The following is a 15,508-nucleotide window of genomic DNA, read 5'->3' on the forward strand; positions in this document are numbered from 1 at the left end:
CATCACGGCACTGGAAATGAGACACTGGGATAAGATTTCATTACTGTATTATCATAGGTTTACTGGCTTGGCAAAGTTTCACTAAGAAGGGCGTGGAAATTCTGAACACAATTTAGCATTTCCAGCACTATGGTACAAGACATGCTATTGAGTAAGTCAAAGATGTCATAAACATGAATGTCAAGGAGCGGTCTAAGGCCGGGGGCAGTGGCTCACGCTTGTAATCCCAGCACTTTGGGAGGCCAAGGTGGGTGGATCACCTAAAGTCAGGAATTTGAGACCAGCCTGGCCAACGTGGTGAAACCCTGACCCTGTGTCTACTAAAAATACAAAAATTAGCTGGGCATGATGGTGGGCGCCTGTAATCCCAGGTACTCAGGAGGCTGAGGCAGGAGAATCACTTGAATCACCTGGAAGGTGGAGGTGGCAGCTAGCCAAGACCGCACCACTGTACTCCAGCTTAGGCAACAAGAGAGAGACTCCATCTAAATAAATACATATAAAAGGATGGCACAAATACAAAACTCTGCACAATGCAAGGCAGTGCACTATGCTGTCTGATGGAAACATCACAATGACAGAGGCGCAGACTAAGAAAATAAGTGTTCACAGTCAAAGGGATATGTAAATAAAAAACTGGATGCAATATGTATGAAATGCTGCTTTTTAAAAGTGACCACTCTCATAGTAATAAAGTCATCCATGAAACAGGAACGTGATCAAACTATAATAGCGCATACCAAAAGCAATATACTGCTTTGTCCAAGTCAGTCCCATTAGTCCCGGCATAATTTCGATAACACTCCTTTCAAAGAAAAATGTCCCAATTTGAATGAAGAAAAGAAAAATTTTTTTTTCTGTATGGACCCTTCCTGCCATTTGTATTTTGTTCCAGAAAGAAGGGCTCTTGGGGGGGGGGCCCTCTCCCCAGGACGTCAGGGGGTGGGCCCCATCAATAAATAGAACCAAGTTTTGGTTTTTGGTAGCGTGTCTCAGATTCCCTCTTTGGTCTTCGGCCACCACACTGTCCACTCTGCGGTCTTGTTTCCCACCCCACCTATCTAGCCCCACCTTCAAGAACCGGGGGTAGACTGAAGCTCCGGATTCTGGGCTCTCCCAGGGAGTTGGGGTGGCAACCATGGGCAGAAGGATTGGGACGGGAAGCTGGGTGCTCAGAGTTGGGGAAGTAGAGGAAGGCAGAGCCAGGTCACAGGCCCCAAGAACCCCAGGTGGAAGGACAGCTGAGAGTGGCAGCGGCTTTATTGTCTTTGGGGCGGCCTGGAAAGGTGAGGTTTTCAGGGGCAGCAGGGAAGAAGGGCTGGGAAGCTGTGTGACAGGGGCCTCAGGTGGTGGGCATCTGGGGTTCCTCCACTTGTGGGTACCCATTGGCATCACCGGTACAGCCGTTGGTGGAAACGGGTACCAGTCCTTTCTTGTTCGACACAGGGTGGGCAGCAGCCAGGGGTCCGACTTGCTTGAGTCTGGGCCCTGGGCACTCCATCTTATGATCCAGGAGCATGTGGTTCTGTGGCGGGAGCCCCTCGCAGGCCCTGAGGATGTTCTCGATGCAGCTGCACTTGCGGAAAAGCGCATTGATCACTGGGCTGCCCGGCAGCACTAGCGGCGCCTTGAAGAGGAAGCTGAGCAAGGACAGAATGGGATGGAAGGTCTGAGGCTCAGGGTCGGCGTCAGTGCAGAAGCTCACGCGCTGGCACAGCTCGGTCAGCAGCGCCAGGTCTAGAATGGGTGCGGCCGGCAGGGAGTCCTCGCACGTTTTGTGCAGCACCAGTGAGTTGGTCCCACCCAGCATTAGCTCCAAGGTATACTCATCCAGCGCGCGCTTGCTGTCGCCCACGTACGGCATGTACTTGATGACCACTCAGTGGCCGGGCTCCTCGCTGGGTGTATAGAGCACTGGGTTACTCTGCACCATGTCGTCCACCACGTTGCTCTTGGACACCTCCTTAGAGCGGAACTGCAACGGCGCCGACAGGTTCTGCCAGTTGTTGCCCAGGTGGTTGTAACTCACGATGGACATGGTCTTGAGGGCAGAGCTGATGAGGAAGTCCACAAGCACGGACTCGACTTTAGTCTGGCCAGACTTAAAGTCATCTCTACCCACGAAAACAGGCGCTGACACGCGAGCTCAAGAGCTCCGGGCACCAGGGTGTTCGGCAGGGACCCAATGAGGAAGGCACAGCCCTCCAGGATGCTGGCGAAGGTGAAGAGCGTAGAGGGAGATACCTCCAGGCCAAGCTCGATGGTGCGCAGCAGGTTCTCAGCGTGTCGTTGAGGCCTGGAACCACCTCACAGAAGGCCCTCTGTGTTGGCCGTCAACAGCACGATGACTTTGTCCAGCCCAGTGCTAGACCGGAAGTGTCGGATGTCCTTGCGGATCTGCTCCAGCTGCTGCGCGCACGAGCCCAGGATGAGGTTGTCCGCGTGCGTGCTCTGGTTGGCGGCGATGAACTTGGGGATGTAGACGGAAGGCTGAGGCCGCAGGGCTTCCATGTGCGGCCACAGTTGCTCCTGCAGTTCCCAATCCAGCACCTTCGCGCATCGCCTCGGCGAGGTTCAGCGACGAGATGTCCCAGCCATCAAACTCGAGGTCGTTGGGCGCCACCATGGGCAGCAGCGCACTGAAGAGTACGTACGAACACCTCCTGGTCCTCGGCGTCTAAGCCCAGGCTCACGGTGCCTGCCTGAGTCAGTGAGCCCTAGTAGTTGGCCTCCTTGCGGCCGCTGCGCATGGGCCAGGACAGACACAGTCGTTTGGCCAGCACCGTGGCGGTGAGCGTGGAGCCATTGTTCCTGCCCCAGCCGACAAGCATGACCCCGAGCCTGGGCACCTGCCGGACGGTCTGGAAGGTGAAGCGCGTGGTCGTGGGGCTCGCTGCTGACGCGCGTCGGTACTCGTATTGTGCCTCGATATCCTTGGAGCCGTAGACCACGTCCGGGCTCTCCACGAAGAACTGGGCGGCAGCCTCCATCCCAGCGGCTAGGGGCCCGGGGTGAGCAGGGGGTCAGCGGGGACACTAAGTGGCCGGGCCAAGCCGGCCTGGGTCCCCAGGGAGGCCGCCCCCACCCTGAACCACACTCACCAGCTCGGAGTCGGCTCAGCTGAATGAAGAAAATTATATGATCATCCTAATCAAGTTAGCAAGAGTAAGTCATTATTTGCAGTAAAATCTTCCAACAGAATGTGATTGGCTGTGTTGTGATAAAATAATTGGAAGTGGCAAATAAAACTGGTCAGGGAGGGTCTCAGACTGTATTTGTTGCCTTGAAGATAGGATGGGAGAATTAAACTTAATAAATGACTTCTTCCCAGATGAAATATTCTTAGACCAAATATTTCTGCAAGGTATGGATTAAATCTTCATATCAAGTCCAACAAATTTTTGTCCTGCTGGAAACTAATTAAAAGGGAAATTAACAGGAATTAAGGTGAGATGAGCAAGGTGAATTGCAAAAGTGCAGGGTCTGATCCTGTTGACGAAATTTTAATATTCGCTCATGGTGATTTTTTTTTGCATTAATTTTAATATTTTTAAATAATGCATTAAAACATTATTTATTTTAATTGCTAAGTTTATTTGATTGCATTATTTATTTGACTGCTTTCCCATTTAATTGTGTTCCTTAGGGGAGTTCCTCACTTACCTCACCTTGTAACAGATTCTATACAAGGTATACCTGGGATTAGATACAAAGAACAATGAAGTCAGAACTGTGATGTGGGTGGGGGCTTCCCTTCCAGCTACCTGAAACAGATGTTGTCCTATTTTAGTGAGTTCAAAGCTGGGATTCTCTAAATAGACATGGGGACTGTGAGGTCCCTGAACAAAGAGGTCATATTTATCAATTAAATTTTGTGATTTTATGATAAATTTTTTTGTTGTTGTTGTTGTTGAGACAGAGTTCTGCTCTGTCACCCAGCCTGGAGTGCAGTGGCACAATCTCGTCTCACGGCAACCTCTGCCTCCAGGGTTCAAGCAATTCTCCCTGCCTCAGACTCCTAAGTAGCTGGGATTACAGGCACCTATTACCATGCCCGGCTGATTTTTGTAATTTTAGTAGAGACAGGGTTTTGCCATGTTGGCCAGGCTGGTCTCAAACTCCTCACCTCAGGTGATCTGCCTGCCTTGGCTTTGAGAACAAGAACACCATGACTGCTGTGTGTTGGTCCATTTCTTGTTGCCATAAAGAAATATCTGAGGCTGGATAATTTATAAAGAATGGAGGTTTATTTGGTTCACAGTTCTGCAGGATATACAAAAAGCGTAATGACAGTATCTGCTTTTGCTGAGGCCTCAGGAAGCACAATCATTGCAGAAGGCCAAGTGGGAACTGGTGTTATCACATGGCGAATGAGAGGGAGCAAGAGAGATGCCAGACTCCTTCGTTTGTTTGTTTGTTTATGACAGAGTCTCACTCTGTCATCCAAACTGGAGTGCAGTCATGCGATCTCAGCTTCCTGCAGCCTCTGCCTCCAGGGCTCAAGCAATTCTTGTGCCTCAGCCTCCCGAGTAGCTGGGACTACAGGTGTGTGCTACCACGCCCGGCCAATGTTTTGTGTTTTAGTAGAAATGGGGTTTCACCATGTTGTCCAGGGTGGACTTAAACTCCTGAGCTTAGGTGATCGCCAGCCTCAGCTTCCCAAAGTGCTGGGATTACAGGCATGAGCCCCTGTGCCTGGCCTAGACTCCTTTAAACAACCAGCTTTTGTGTGAGCTAATGCAGGGAGAACTTACTCATTATCATGAGGAGGGTCATTCATGAAGGATCCACCCCCATGACCCAAACACCTCCCACCAGGTCCCACCTCCAACATGGGGGATCACATTTGGAAGGAACAAACATCCAAACTATATCAGCTGGTGGTTTGCCCTAAGCCAAATATTATAGTGCATTTTAGCCTAATTCATTACCTGTATGAAGTTATAAAAGTAGCTGTAGATGACTAGGAATTGCATCATTTGTATTAAATCCAGATCCGAGTATGAGGTTCATGCTGTTGTGAAAAATATTTTACCTTTTACCTTTGTCAGTTTGTAATGAGAGGATTTCCTTTTACCCTTTGTAGCTCAGAGAGCACCTGATGTATCATCTCAAACACAATAAACATGCTCCTGCAGGAAAAAAAAAAAAAGCAGAGACTCCACTGCCCTGAGGCCTGGTAGCCGAGCCATGGGGTCACCTCAGCCCCAGGGAAGCCTTGGTCCTGGCCTCTTTGACTACAGTCTCTCTACTTGGGTTCAAACCCAGCTCGGCCTCCTGTGAGCTCTGCATCCTTGGGCAACTGACTGACCTCTCCCAGCCTTTCTGTTTGTCAAGTGGAGCTAGTGGCACCTGCTTCCCTGGATTGTCTCACCACTCCTTCCCCGAAAGAGTGAAAGGCCTAGGCAAACCCTGAAGATTTACACTGGGGCTGAAGAAACCATCAGCAAAGGCTGATCTCCCCGCTGGTATGAAGCTGCAGGGCAAGTGGAGGAGGAGTTCCAGGAGCTCATCCTAGACACTCTGGTGCTCTGCCTGTGGGAAGATGCCACCAAGGCCCTGAATAGCAACGTGGTGCCCATCCTGAAGCAGAAGCTCATCAGCACCAACGAGAACATCCGAAGCAAGGCTGCTGGTGCGCTCCTTAATGTCAGCATATCTCGTGTGGGCAAGAAACAGGTGTGTCAGTTTGACGTCATCCCCATCTGGTGCATCTACCGAAAGACCCAGTGGACCATGTGAGGTCTAACGCTGCTGGGGCCTTGATGTTCGCCACGGTGATCACCGAAGGGAATATGCGGCCCTGGAGGCAGAAGCCATCAGCCCGCTTCTGGAGCTGCTGCATTCCCCCATGACTGTAGTGCACCTGAACGCCACCAAGGCCCTCACCATGCTGGTGGAGGCTCCTGAGGACCGCAAGGTCCTACAGGCACATGTGCCCACCTTCCGTGCCATGGAAGTGGAGCCTCACAAAAAGCTTCACATGGCCGAAGCCTTACAGCGGGCGGCCCGGATTGCTGTCAGTGTCATCAAGTTCAAACGCTGAGCCTCTCATCCACCTGTGTGTGTGAATAAATGCACTCAATCTCATAAATAAATAAATAAGAAGAGGTATGGGGCCCCTACTTCCCTTGTCCCAGGTATCAGCCCCACTCCCTGACTTAGCTTTTCTCCCCTAAGTTTCTTTTTACAGAAATAAAGTTTGTCTTTATCTGATGTCAGCAGATTGGTGTTTGCTTCTGCCTGCTGTATTACTTTAGTTTTTAAAATAGTCCATATCCCTCACCCTTCCCTGAAAATGTTGCTGTTACATTGACATAATGTGTCTAGTTTCATTCAGTGGTTGAAATTATAATATAGTACTCAGATTAGAGTTTGCAGCTGTTGTCGTTAAATTTAGGTCATTCTAAATTTATAAGTTAGTTGGGAAGAAAAGAACTGCAAATTCTCAACCCTCATCTCCGTTTCTGCCCCTCAGTGCTCATGTAACATCACTACAGGAAAAGAATTAATGCAGCAAGGAAACAAGCTCGTCTATAACAGGATGATTTTTTAACTCTTTAATTCACTTGTTTCTCATAGGAAACTACGTTAACATGACAGTTATTTTTGAAAATGCTTTGGCACAGTATTCAAGAAGAGGACATTGGATTCATGGTCTCTAAAGGATTTCCCAGTAATCATGTGCTGGTGCTGGTCATAAGTATCATGGAAAAAAGGCTACGTCTACGTGCACAACTGACCTGACTGTGTGTACACCTCAGTTCAACGCAATCACCAACCCGTCTGCTAAAACAGGTCACGCTGGTTGTTTCCTGAAGTTCTCTACTCAAACCAGTAAACTCAGTTAAATCGGTTGTGAATGGGAAAATCCAAAAGTCACTGGGAAAGGATGTTATAAACTAAAACATTCATAAAAAACATTTTTATGAAAGCAAAAAAAGGAAAAAAAACTAAAATGCCTAAAACCATAAAATGGATGAGTAAAATGTGGCAGATGCATACAAAGGACATTAATTACATGTGTCAGCATGCCTGAATCTCAAAAACTCAAGTTGAACAGTAGCTAAAGAAAAAAATCAGAGTTTACCTGTATGTTCCAAGTATATGAAGTCTTTAAAAAGAGGAAAAACAAAACAGCATATTCAAATAATCACCAATAAAAAACAAAGGAATAAATAAAGATTTAGGATACTGTTTACCTTGGGGACTAAGAAATATTGATAATGTTCAATTTCTTAAGCTAAGAGATGGACACACATATTTTCATTCATATAACTTTTTTCTAAATATATATGCATGATATATGTCACACGCATGACATGTGACATATGTGAACTACATGAAGTTCACAAAAACTAAATATAGATATGATATAAAATCTCACAAAAGTATTTAATATATCAATGTGTCTATATATACATTTATATCTAACTTATGACAATAAATATACTCTCAAATACCTGTTCATCATGAAATCTAATATGTAGAATATTAAAATACAAAAAAGGATGCTGTATTGGTTATTAGTCATTTTTCTCCAGTCTGTTTTCTTTTGTATCATTTAACAAATTGGTAGAGAATACTTTCCTCCCATTCCTTTTAGTGTTTTAAAATCTTTTAATTTAAAAATTATGGCTCTTAGATAATTGCCTTTATAGTATTTTAAAATTTTTTTCCTATGGATTGCTGTAAATATATTATAAGTGGCAAAGTTTTAAAAACAATGTAAGTCAAAAGTGCACAAAGCTCTGAAAATGAGAAAGGAAAATGACCAAACCTCTAAGATTGCCAGCATTATTCTGCGTATCACCATCGTATTTGCTCAAAGAGAGGCAGGCTATGAACAGAACAGCCTAATTTATGGTTGATGTGCTTTCTGACCATTATGGGCAGAATGTGGGCTTTTGTGCAGCAGTGGTTCTCAGCATTTCTCTTCACATTCCATGAGCTATAGCAAGTCACACGACCAGTCCTGACTCTATTGTGTCAGGGATGCATAACCCTCTTGCTTGGAGGACAGCAAGTAATTGGGAACAGTAATACAATTTGGCACACAAAACAAATCTTCAGAGAGTGTCAGGGTCAAGAGAAGCGTTTGTCCAAGAAAAAATTACTCTAAACTTGCAAAAAGATAAAAATCATAATGCTTGATTAAAACAAATGCTGGATTATTTTCTAATAATCTACTTGACCCTAACCTGACAACATTTATAGGAGTCATATAAAGTCAGACTATTTACAGACTGTGAGTCTAGTGGTCAGCCAGAGAAATTTAGAAATTATCCTGACTCTGCAGTCCAGTGGTTTACTAGTCATATAGGACATATTTTATAATGAAATAGGCCACCAAGGAGACCAACTGAAATATACCATCAAATGATATCCTGTAATTTAGAGGTATGATGAAAAATGGAAAGAGTTGTGGATGTTTCTTCCAGAGTTGTCATTTGGTGCTTCTGTTACAAGAGCTATGGAAGAAAAAGATAACCAAGACAGCTCCTCAAACAGCGTGACACAGTTTGATCTGTTTCTAACACCTGGTGTCATTTTCATGGCGTAACCTTTAACAAGTCATTCTAGAATATCCTGATAGACGTATACATCCCTCTAACTAACTTTTTGTAGATGCTATTTGCCCACATAGTGAATGACATTGTATTTCAGCAGAATTTATCATTCAACTTTTAAAAAGGAAGCTCCTGCATTTTCATCCATTTTCCATATCTCTATGTTATAAAGATAATAATTTTAATTGGATATTTTCTTTCAAATGTATGCAGCCTCCTTCCACTTTTCAGGTCTGAAAGACGAAAGTATATTGTATAGACCACATGACTGCCAGAGTGGAAACTGGAGTGAGTGGAAAATTCCACATATTTTTTCTTGTGATTCTCTAGAGACTAGTGGTGAGGTATCTTGGAGATGGCTTAAGAATTCAAATAACTAAATATTACCGAGTTGTTACTGTATATGGCACTATGTTCACGGTTTCATAGGCATCACCATGACCATTTCTTTAAACAGCTTTATCGAGATGTAATTCACATGTCAAACAATTCACACATTTAAAGTATACAATCCGGTGGCTTTCAGTATGTTCATGGATTGTGCAGCCATCACCACAATCAATTTTAGGATATTTTTATCACCCAAAAAAGAAAGCCCATGACCATTAACATTCTTTCCTCATTTCTCTCCTCTCTCATCTATTCTCTTCTCACCATTCCTCAGCCACCGGTGACTGCTTATCTTCCTCTTTTTGTCTGTATATATATTTGCCTTTTCTGGACATTTAAGTATCTAAGTCTAATTATGTATCTTTCAACCGATATCTTCCCATTGCCCCCAACATCCCAGTCTCTGGTAACCACCATTTACTTTATCCTTCTATGGTATCAACTTTAGATTCTACATATAAGTGCGATCATGCAACATTTCTCTTTCTGTGCCTAACTTATTTCATTTAAACTAATGTCCTGTGCGTTAATTCATATTGTTGAAAACAGAATTTCATTCTGGTTTTGGCTCAAAAGTATTCCATGATGTATATATACCACATTTTAAAAATCCATGTATCCATTGTTGAACACTTAGCTTGATTGCATATCTGGGCTATTGTGAGTAACACTGCAATAAATCTAAAAGTGAAGATATCTCTTTGACATACTGATTTCATATTCTTTACATATATGCCCAGTAGTGAGACTGCTGCCTCATGTGCTGATTCTAATTTTTTTATTGCATTTTAGGTTTTGGAGTACATGTGCAGAACATGCATGACAGTTGCATAGGTACACACATGGCAGTGTGCTTTGCTGCCTTCCTCCCCTTCACCGACATTTGGCATTTCTCCCCAGGCTAGCCCTCCCCAGCTCCCCCCGCCGCTGTCCCTCCCCTATTCCCCCCAATAGATCCCAGTGTGTAGTACTCCCTTCCCTGTGTCCATGTGTTCTCATTTTACATCACCTCCCTATGAGTGAGAATATGCAGTATTTCATTTTCTGTTCTTGTGTCAATTTGCTGAGAATGATATTCTCCAGATTCATCCATGTCCCAACAAACAACACGAACTCATCGTTTTTGATTGCTGCATAATATTCCATGGTGTATATGTGCCACATTTTCCCAGTCCAGTCTATCATCAATGGGCGTTTGGGTTGGTTCCAGGTCTTTGCTATTGTAAACAGTGCTGCAATGAACATTCGTGTGCATGTGTCCTTATAGTAGAACGATTTATAGTCCTTTGGATATATACCCAGTAATGGGATTGCTGGGTCAAATGGAATTTCTATTTCTAAGGCCTTGAGGAATCGCCACACTGTCTTCCACAATGGTTGAACTAATTTACACTCCCACCAACAGTGTAAAAGTGTTCCTATTTCTCCACATCCTCTCCAGCATCTGTTGTCTCCAGATTTTTTAATGATCACCAATCTAACTGGTGTGAGATGGTATCTCAATGTGGTTTTGATTTGCATCTCTCTAATGACCAGTGATGATGAGCATTTTTTCATATGTTTGTTGGCCTCATGTATGTCTTCTTTTGTAAAGTGTCTGTTCATATCCTTTGCACATTTTTGAATGGGCTTGTTTTTTTCTTGTAAATCTGTTTGAGTTCTTTGTAAATTCTGGATATCAGCCCTTTGTCAGATGGGTAAACTGCAAAAATTTTTTCCCATTCTGTTGGTTGCCGATTCACTATAGTGACTGTTTCTTTTGCCGTGCAGAAGCTGTGGAGTTTCATTAGGTCCCATTTGTCTATTTTGGCTTTTGCTGCCAACGCTTTTGGTGTTTTTGTCATGAAGTCCTTGCCTACTCCTATGTCCTGAATGGTTTTGCCTAGATTTTCTTCTAGGGTTTTTATGGTGCCAGGTCTTATGTTTAAGTCTTTAATCCATCTGGAGTTAATTTTAGTGTAAGGTGTCAGGAAGGGGTCCAGTTTCTGCTTTCTGCACATGGCTAGCCAGTTTTCCCAACACCATTTATTATCAGGGAATCCTTTCCCCATTGCTTGTTTTTGTAAGGTTTATCAAAGATTGTATGGTTGTAGATACGTTGTGTTGCCTCCGATGCCTCTGTTCTGTTCCATTGGTCTATATCTCTGTTTTGGTACCAGTACCATGCTGTTTTGATTACTGTAGCCTTGTAGTATAGTTTCAAATCTGGTAGTGTGATGCCCCCCGCTGTGTTCTTCTTGCTTAGAATTGACTTGTCTGTGTGGGCTCTCTTTTGGTTCCATATGAAGTTCATGGTGGTTTTTTCCAGTTCTGTGAAGAAAGTCAATGGTAGCTTGATGGGGATAGCATTGATTCTGTAAATTACTTTGGGCAGTATAGCCATTTTCACAATATTGATACTTCCTAACCATGAACATGGAATATTTCTCCATTGGTTTGTGTCCTCTCTTATTTCGTTGAGCAGTGGTTTGTAGTTTTCCTTGAAGAGGTCCCTTACATTCCTTGTAAGTTGTATTCCTAGGTATTTTATTCTTTTTGTAGCAATTGTGCATGGCAGTTCGTTCTTGATTTGGCTCTCTTTACGTCTGTTATTGTTGTATAGGAGTGCTTGTGATTTTTGCACATTGATTTTATATCCTGAGGCTTTGCTGAAGTTGCTTATCAGTTTCAGGAGTTTCTGGACTGAGGCAATGGGGTCTTCTAGGTATACTTGGCTTCCACCTTTCCTATTTGAATACCCTTTATTTCTTTTTCTTGCCTGATTGCTCTGGCTAGAACTTCCAGTGCTATATTGAATAGGAGTGGTGAAAGAGGGCATCATTGCCTAGTGCCAGATTTCAAAGGGAATGCTTCCAGTTTTTGCCCATTCAGTATGATATTGGCTGTTGGTTTGTCATAAACAGCTTTTATTACTTTGAGATACATTCCATCGATACTGAGTTTATTGAGGGTTTTTAGCATAAAGGGCTGTTGAATTTTGTCAAATGCCTTCTCTGCATCAATGGAGATAATTATGTGGTTTTTGTTTTTAGTTCTGTTTATGTGGTGAGTTACGTTTATAGACTTGCATATGTTGAACAGCCTTGCATCCCCGGGATGAATCCTACTTATCATGATCGATAAGTTTTTCGATGTGCTGTTGCATTCGGTTTGCCAGTATTTTATTGAAGATTTTTGCATCTATGTTCATCATGGATATTGGCCTGAAGTTTTCTTTTCTTGTTGGGTCTCTGCCGGGTTTTCATAACAGGATGATGTTGGTCTCATAAAATGATTTGGGAAGGATTCCCTCTTTTTGGATTATTTGGAATAGTTTCAGAAGGAATGGTACCAGTTCCTCTTTCTGTGTCTGGTAGAATTTGGCCGTGAACCCATCTGGACCTGGGCTTTTTTTGTGTGGTAGGCTCTTAATTTCTGCCTCGACTTCAGACCCTGTTATTGGTCTATTCATAGTTTCAGCTTCCTCCTGGTTTAGGCTTGGGAGGACACAGGTGTCCAGGAATTTATCCATTTCTTTCAGGTTTACTAGTTTATGTGCATAGAGTTGTTTGTAATATTCTCTGATGATGGTTTGAATTTCTGTGGAATCTGTGGTGATTTCCCCTTTATCGTTTTTTATTGCATCTATTTGGTTGTTCTCTCTTTTCTTTTTTATCAGTCTGGCTAGTGGTCTGTCTATTATATTGATGTTTTCAAAAAACGCACTCTTGGATTTACTGATTTTATGAAGGGTTTTTCGTGTCTCTATCTCCTTCAGTTCTGCTCTGATCTTAGTTATTTCTTGTCTTCCGCTAGGTTTTGAGTTTTTTTGTTCTTGCTCCTCTAGCTCTTTCAATTTTGATGATAGTATGTCAATTTTGGATCTCTCCACTCTTCTCATATGGGCACTTATTGCTATATATTTTCCTCTAGAGACTGCTTTAAATGTGTCCAGAGATTCAGGCATGTTGTGTCTTCGTTCTTGTTGGTTTCAAAGAATTTCTGTATTTCTCCCTTCATTTCATTGTTTATCCAGTCAACATTCAAGAGCCAGTTGTTCAGTTTCCATGAAGCTGTGTGTTGCTGGGTTGGTTTCTGAATTCTGAGTTCTAACTTGATTGCACTATGGTCTGAGAGACTGTTGGTTATGATTTCAGTTGTTTTGCATTTGCTGAGGAGTGCTTTACTTCCAATTATGTGGTCCATTTTAGAGTAGGTGTGATGTGGTGCTGAGAAGAATGTATATTCTGTGGATTTGGGGTGGAGAGTTCTGTAAATGTGTATCAGGTTTGCTTATTCCAGGTCTGAGTTCAAGCCCTGGATATCCCCGCCAATTTTCTGTCTGGTTGATCTGTCTAATATTGACAGTGGAGTGTTAAAGTCTCCCACTATTATTGTGTGGGAGTCTAAGTCTCTTTGTAAGTCGTTAAGAACTTGCCTTTTATATCTGGGTGCTCCTGTATTGGGTCCATATATATTTAGGATTATTAGCTCTTCTTGTTGTATTGATCCTTTTACCATTACGTAATGACCTTCTTTGTCTCTTTTGATCTTTGTTGCTTTAAAGACTATTTTATCAGAGACGAGAATTGCAACTCCTGTTTTGTTTTTTTTTTTTTTTCTCTCCATTTGCTTGGTAAATCTTCCTCAATCCCTTTATTTTGAGCCTTTGTGTATCCTTGCATGTGAGATGGCTTTCCTGGATAGAACACACTGGTAGGTTTTGGTTTTTTATTCAATTTGCCAGTCTGTGTCTTTTGATGGGTGCATTTAGTCCATTTACATTTAGGGTTAATAATGTTATGTGTGAATTTGATACTGCCATTTTGATGCTAGCTGGCTGTTTTTGCCCATTAGTTGATGTAGGTTCTTCATTTTTTTGATGCTCTTTAGCATATAGTGTGTTTTTAGAATGGCTGGTACTGTTTGTTCCTTTCTATGTGTAGTGCCTCTTTCAGGAGCTCTTGTAAAGCAGGCCTGGTGGTGATAAAATCTCTGAGTACTTGTTTGTTTGCAAAGGATTTTATTTTTCCTTCACTTATGAAGCTCTGTTTGGCTGGATATGAAATTCTGGGTTGAAAGTTCTTTTCTTTAAGGATGTTAAATATTGGCCCCCACTCTCTTCTGGCTTGTAGAGTTTCTGCTGAGAGATCCGCTGTGAGTCTGATGGGCTTCCCTTTCTGAGTGACCCGACCTTTCTCTCTGGATGCCCTTAGTATTTTCTCCTTCATTTCAACCTTGTTGAATCTGACGATTATGTGCCTTGGGGTTGCTCTTCTTGTGGAATATCTTTGTGGTGTTCTCTGTACTTCCTGGACTTGAAGATTGGCCTGCCTTGCTAGGTTGGCGAAATTTTCTTGGATAATATCCTGAAGAGTATTTTCCAGCTTGGATTCATTCTCTTTGTCACATTCTGCTACACCTATCAAATGTAGGTTAGGTCTCTTCACATAGTCCCACATTTCTTGGAAACTTTGTTCATACCTTTTTACATTTTTTTCTCTAATCTTGGTTTCTCATTCTATTTGATTGAGTTGATCTTCAACTTCTGGTATTTTTTCTTTTGCTTGGTCAATTCAGCTGTTGAAACTTGTGCATGCTTCACAAAGTTCTCGTGTTGTGTTTTTCAGCTCCTTGAATTCATTCATTTTCCTAAGTTATCCATTCTTGTTATCATTTCCTCAAATCTTTTTTCAAATCTTTTTTCAAGGTTCTTAGTTTCTTTGCATTGGTTTAGAATATGTTATTTTAGCTCACAGATGTTTCTCATTACCCACCTTCTGAAGTCTAATTCCGTCATTTCATCACACTCATTCTCCGTCCAGCTTTGTTCCCTTGCTGGTGAGGAGTTTTGGTCCTTGGTAGGAGGCGAGGTGTTCTGGTTTCGGGTGTTTTCCTCCTTTTTGCACTGGTTTCTTCCCATCTTTGTGGATTTATCCACCTGTCATCTGAGTGGTTGCTGACTTTTCGATTGGGTCTCTGAGTGGACGCCCAGATTGTTGATGATGAAGTATTTCTGTTACTTGGTTTTCCTTCTAACAGTTTAGCCCCTCCACTGTACGACTGCTGAGGTCCACTCCAGGCCCTGCTTGTCTGGGGTACACCTGTAGCAGCTGCAGAACAGTGAGGGATTCACCAGTTTCTTCTTCTGCTATCTTTGTCCTAGAATGATGCCCGCCAAATGTCAGTCTGATCAGTCCTTTTTGAGGTGACTCTTTGGATATACAGGGGTGAGGGAGCTGCTTGACGAGACAGTCTGTACTTTATAGGAGCTCAAGTGCTGAGCTGTGAGCTCCGTTTATCATTCAGGGCTGTTACACGCTGCTACATTTAAGTCTGCTGCAGCAGAACTCATAAAGGCCCTTTTTTTCCTCAGATGCTCTGTCTCGGAAAGTTAGGGCTTTCTTTATGAGTGTCCATTGCACTGTCCTGCCGAGCTAGGAGGAAGTCTAGTCACTATTTGCCTGCTGAGGCTCCGCCCTGCTGGCGTGGGGTCCTCCCTGTTGCTGTGGGCTCTGCCCTGCTCCCGCAGTCTCCATCTTGCTGCCACGGGCTCCACCCTGTGGCAG

The 15,508-nt window shown here is 43.3% G+C and overlaps 2 pseudogenes; one reads left to right on the forward strand and one right to left on the reverse strand.

The window, feature by feature from the left end:
* Window positions 1-1,006: 1,006 nt before the first annotated feature.
* On the reverse strand, window positions 1,007-3,077 carry LOC100401559 (inositol-3-phosphate synthase 1 pseudogene; annotated as a pseudogene).
* A 217-nt stretch (window positions 3,078-3,294) lies between these two features.
* LOC100399732 (radial spoke head 14 homolog pseudogene) lies at window positions 3,295-6,260 on the forward strand (annotated as a pseudogene).
* Window positions 6,261-15,508: the final 9,248 nt, after the last annotated feature.

This window comes from Callithrix jacchus, chromosome 1 (assembly GCF_049354715.1).
Source record: "Callithrix jacchus isolate 240 chromosome 1, calJac240_pri, whole genome shotgun sequence".
Taxonomy (NCBI): Eukaryota; Metazoa; Chordata; class Mammalia; order Primates; family Cebidae; genus Callithrix; species Callithrix jacchus.